Source organism: Halyomorpha halys, unplaced genomic scaffold (genome assembly GCF_000696795.3).
Source record: "Halyomorpha halys isolate HHAL.00 unplaced genomic scaffold, Hhal_1.1 Scaffold7.1, whole genome shotgun sequence".
Classification (NCBI taxonomy): domain Eukaryota; kingdom Metazoa; phylum Arthropoda; class Insecta; order Hemiptera; family Pentatomidae; genus Halyomorpha; species Halyomorpha halys.
This window is the reverse complement of record NW_027110368.1, coordinates 2205910-2211663: the sequence shown is the minus strand read 5'-3', so window position 1 is coordinate 2211663 and position 5754 is coordinate 2205910. Positions and strand designations below refer to the sequence as shown.

Here is a 5754-nt window from a genome sequence, read left to right as displayed (position 1 = left end):
AAAAAGTTTTGATCTCTCGTTCCTAGGTTTTTCCATCCTAAAATGTTTCTTGATCTGATAACCACAGCATGTATAACACAGTGTTCTTCGTTCATAATGGTATTATTGTTTGAGCAACTATTTTACAATACACCATCATCATGTTCAATCCTCTGCGAAGCGCTCAAACAGTTGAGAAGTTTGTAGAGCCCTCTCCAGTTCTCCCGGTCTTCTATTATTCCATTGAAGTCCTCTTCTTTGGAAGTCCCTCTTTACTTAATCTTTCCATTTCATTCTCGGTAACCTTTTCCTTGTTCTTTTGTATTATTCATAATTCTATTCGGCTCCATTTTCAGAGGGTGCACAAGTTATCTCAGCCGATTTTCCTCGATTACGTAGTTTGCCGGCTTATTAACATTGAGGTTCGATCTGATGGTGGTATTACGTACTAGATCTCTTCTTGTTCCCCCTCGATCTTTCGGAGAAATCTCATTTCTGATGCTTGTATTTATGATTGATGTTTTTTTTTTCTTTTCCGGGTTTATAATTCCGAAGAATACATTCGTAAACAAATACGATCACTTTTGTTTTCTTTCCTGCTTTTCACGCTTTAAGAAAACCTCCCTTAACAGCTTTAAACTTCCTGCTGCTGCGATTCGTTCGGTCATTTCCAAATCAATGTTTCCGCTTTCTTTAAGGAACGCTCCCAGACATTTGAAATTGTCCACTTTTTCGAAAATCTTGCCTTCAACTCTGATGACACGATAATTCTATTTGGGTTCTTCCCAACCCTCGTTACTTCCGTTTCCGTAGGGTTTATGACAATATTGATTGTCAGGAATTCTTTTAATCTATAGAAGTTGCACTGAAAATTCCTGTCATCCACTGAGAAAATAACAATGTCATCAGCGAATGCAAGTACTGCATGTCGGTTATGTTTTAATTTATTTTTTAAGGATTGAATGTGATTATAGCAACGAGATAATCAAAAGATAAAGTTGAATCAAATAATAAAACAATTGTCCATTTAGTAATCTTCAGTTTGAAGTTATTATTAGTAAGTAACTTAATTCAGGCAAAAGTTAATGAATCTACATGCAGCTAGAGGTAGTGGAAAATAATTTTTATCAAAAAGCTATTCAACGTAGTAGTCAGCGGTCTAATTATACGATGCAGAGATTACTAACCCCCTGTAGTTGTTTTAGTATCAGATTTCAATTTATTTTGTAATTACCGTATTGTTTTACCACTTTCAACACATAAAAAGAAATTTGAAAATAAATAAAAAGTAAAATTGTGAACAAAGAATAAAACCATTCCAAACTAATAACTGCGTTTACAGTAGCAATCAGCTTTGTTAAAGCTCAAAGATAGATTTATTTTTAATTTAATTTTTTATTTTTAATCAACTTTCCAGTCGACTTTTTTATCATATTTTTTTTTCAAAAATAAAAACAGCTGTAAACAGTTAGTTGGTTAAAACACTTCACGAGGTGGGCTTTTACTGTATGAAAGTGCTGTAGGTTTACAAAAATCTCGTTCCAAGGACAGTTCAGAATGAGCAACTATTAAACATCAAGATAAGCTGATGGGGACTCCTAGGCAGTCTAATTCACGTTTTTTTTTTTTGTTTTTTTTCCCTTAATTGTTAATTTATAAGCTTTCACTCACTAAGCAGAGACTTGATTCCTCACTGCCCCTCAGCTATTATTTTGGAGTCTACTGCACATTTTCTGAGGTACCGGATTAGTTTTGGTTTCTGATGCTTTCAACCATCCCACCGGCTCACCACCACTACTTAACCTCCGAGTCTTTGGGAAAGAGTATCGCGAGCGGCCATCACTCACCATATTGTCACTAGACCTTCGCCGTTTAGACGACGACGGCCATCTAGGGAGAGCTTCGGAGATTTATCTATTTTTTATTCGATATGCGCATATCGATGAGCTTTATTCTTTGTATCAAATATCGGATTTTGTTTTTTTTTTTACTCATTGCATAGTAGAGAGTTAATTTTTTTTTTTATTGTTTCTGGTTATTCTATAAGATTAAGGTTAAGATTTTTTATATTTAAGCATCATAATTTTCTATCTCCTTTCTTTATTATTATTCCTTTAATTACAGAAAGGATCTTTTTGGTTTGCATATATATTTCATTTTATTTGTTTACATTTAATATTATTAAATTTTTGTGTCAACTGAAAAGCATATTTTTTTTATTATTATTTTATTTCCTGTATTATTTTTTTCTCTGTTTCTTTTTTATTTTATGGTTCTCCGTCTACTATCAAAATCGAACCAACGATTAGATGTTTTTTTTCTCTTGGAGAAAGGTTGGTATATTTTCATTTACGAAAAGCCCTTCTAACCAACACCATTAAATAACATGTTAGGTGAAAAAAACCTAGGTAGGATATAACAAAAATAGAACAAAAATAATGTTAAATATTCTCATTTTTGTAGATATCTATTGTTGTTTTAACCTTCTAATCTTCGAAATTAAGCCAGATTCGCAAAGTTCGGTATACCATTGGAATATTTTGCCTGCATTGAAGTAACTTTAACGAAATCCCTAAGATAGTATCTTGAAAAATCATTGTTTTGGATTCAACAGAATATTTTTTGAAATTATTCATTTTTACTTTTATTCACCTATTTACGGAATTTGTTGTAAGGAAAAGTTTTCTTTATTCCTACCTCCAGAACCACTAAAACACGAATTTTTATAGAAACAGGAAAATAAAAATTCCTTAACTTTCGTCTTTCTGGTCTTAAGATTTTTTCCCCAATTACAAAAAGTGCGATATCTTCAACACAAACCCACCAATCTACACAAAACGTGGGGGCGCATGCTGGATGGTAAGTGATGTGTGATGCGCGTAACGCACCAAAATTTTACTTGTTTATTGTTCTTTAGCTTCTACAATCGGCAAACGATTTTCCGATATATTCCGAAAATGGTGAAAAAGTTAATAAATCTTCAGTTACAGTACAGAAAACGTTATATCTCAACAACGGGTTGAGATAGAAATGTGAGGTTGTTAGACAAAATGTTTGGAAAACCAACCCTCTCCTCCTCTTAATTCTTTGCATTTCTTCAAGGAGCATCTAGTATACTTATATACATGAATCGCAAAGAAAGGACCAGGGATGTTGCAACAAACTATTGGCAGGAGAGAAAAGGGAGCAGGTGAAAAGCAAAATCTAAAGATTTGTTATAACAACCATCATTGACTCTCAAAAACAATGCAGAGCATGCACAGTATAGATTTTGGGAGATAAAAACACGTACTACGCATGCTCCGTGAAGTTCTTGACAGTCAAAAGTGGTTGTTGGAATATACTTTTAATTTCTCCATAATTATTACAGGAATTTCCAAAATACCACGAGGGTGTGGGTATTCTACACCCGTAAAATACTCCAAATAAAAAGGAACGTTCAACACATCCTCTGGAAATTTTTGAAAAATCAATCTTTCTAAACAACATTTATAAACTGGGTGGGGTACTAAAAACCTCTTTGAGTTTTACGGTTTACAAAAACTTTTGCTGTAAGACGTAGGTTCATTCTCAAATATCAAAGAACCTAACATTTTGGCTATTCAAACTACTGGGGAGGGTTGACATACCAACTCCTCCCCATGACACGACCGAGGATCACTAATGTCCCATTTCTTTATTGAATAAATGAGCTAATAAACGATTATTTTTTCATATTGAGAGTATTTTTTTTTTTAATTTTGCACATTAGATCAAAAACTTGGTGGGTTTTTCAAAAATAAATTAACAGTTTTTTAAAGAGGGTATAATTGATGGCAGGAATCTAAACATTAATAAGAAAATTGGTATATTTTATATTCAAACTAAACATCTAGTAATTATTTTCTAGTATATGTCCAAAATATGCATAGAAACAATGAAATTATATTTTGAAAAGCAGTTTTATTTATTTTAAAAAAGAAAAAATGGCATAGTGTACTGAAATTAAGTATAAAATAAAATATTGATTAAATTAAATATTCATAATAAATTTAACTTTTGTTAGCATAATAATGATTTTATAAAATAATAAACAATGATAAGATGATTTCCAGAGACAAACTACAGAATCGATGTAGTAAGTTGATTATAGAGAGTTGGAAGTGAAAATTAAATCAGTGATGGATTGCAAGACGCCAAAGGGACAGAAGTAACCATTACGTTTAAAAGCTTCATATACACATTGGAGGGAAAAAACTTATAACAAACCTGCATTAAAACTATCTCAAGTCAGAACAAGAAATAAAAAATTATAATTTAATAAACTAAGTCATAGTTTTAATGTCCAACAATAAAAGAAAAACAAATTATTTTATAACGTTCAAACAACTATTAACCTATATAACTAATTACCACTGAGATTTCTCCTATATAGGCTAACAATCTTAACTTATGAAAAATTTATATTCGTATAGAAAGTTTAAGAAGAAATATAATAGATTATTTTTTTGTAAGTATAACATCTTTACAAGAAAATATGTATACATAAAAACAATCTAAATATGTATCTGATTTATGGGTAGTAAACTTTAAACTAACTTTACGTTATTAAATCAGTAAAATCTATTAGCGAAATAATAAATGTACTAAAGTATTGAAAACAAAGAGCTTTCCAGTATTCTTCATTATTAATATTTACAATTGTATACCTTTAGTTGGTTCATAGAGTTATGATTGTTTATTAACCAAAACTTGAAAAAAAAAATTAAACCATTAAAAAAAAAAAGAAATTCTAGGAATGTAAATTTCGTTCTGGTTAATTAATTTGAACTTGAGATATTTAATTTCAGTTTACCACAAATTAAAGATTTAAGTTTTGTCATAAACAGAAAATACTATCGAGTGCAAAATTTGGAGCTTTAATAGTTTCCTTTCTAGGGGAAAATTGGAATACCTAATATCAAAATAATGAAAATGTTACCTTTAACTATGCTTACGCAGTCCTTTTCATTTCCAAAACCAATATTCACTACTACTGTTTATTCATTCACAATTTAACACAAAATTAAAAGATTTTAAAAGCACAATTGAAGGACACTAACAATTCTCAACACCGCTACTTGGCGCCGGTAATTATGATTAGTTTGTTCATGAGATACTAGGAGTGCTGGTGTCGTTCTAGTTAAAGAAATCTGTACCGAATGGGGGGGGGGAGGGATGATTTAATTGTAACATACCTCCTAAAAATTAAATTATAATAAATGAAAATTTGATTACCAGATTAGCATTAACGAAATTTTATACATAATTTTCTATGCTAAAATTTAATTAAAACTTTCACACTATCACATTTCCATTATCATTTAAAAATAACAGATCTCAAAAATAGGCTTAAGAAAATAAAATGCCATTTCATATCAGACCTGGAATCGATACTTTGGCTTCTATGCTCAACACATACTTGACAAAACAAAGCATTAAACAGATATAAAATAAAATAAACACTAATATTTGATCATTCATCTTGATAGCTATTGGAAAATCCATCTTGATGAGAAAGTATGTTGTGTATGCTATTCAATCTTTCAGCAAGTAAGAGAGTTAAAAAACTTGGATCAACAATGGCTAATCACAACACCACATTATGTAATAGACATCTTTTATTTTAAGTTTAATTGGCAAAAACAGTTTTCCAGGTATAGTTAAAGATTAGATTAGATTAGATTTTTATTCAGGGCAATCAACATCTAGGTCATTACACCCTTTTTACTTTATTTATCTTCTTGTCTTTGACAT

General features: G+C 30.7%; 1 long non-coding RNA gene across 1 annotated transcript in view; it reads left to right on the top strand.

Annotated features, from left to right (window-relative positions):
- The window catches only part of LOC106693019 (uncharacterized), a 19084-nt gene extending 14797 nt beyond the window's left edge, over positions 1-4287 (top strand). The window contains exon 4 of the long non-coding RNA XR_001345038.2: positions 4074-4287. This is a non-coding gene — a long non-coding RNA (uncharacterized lncRNA). The remainder of the gene's footprint in view (positions 1-4073) is intronic.
- The last annotated feature ends 1467 nt before the right edge of the window (positions 4288-5754 follow it).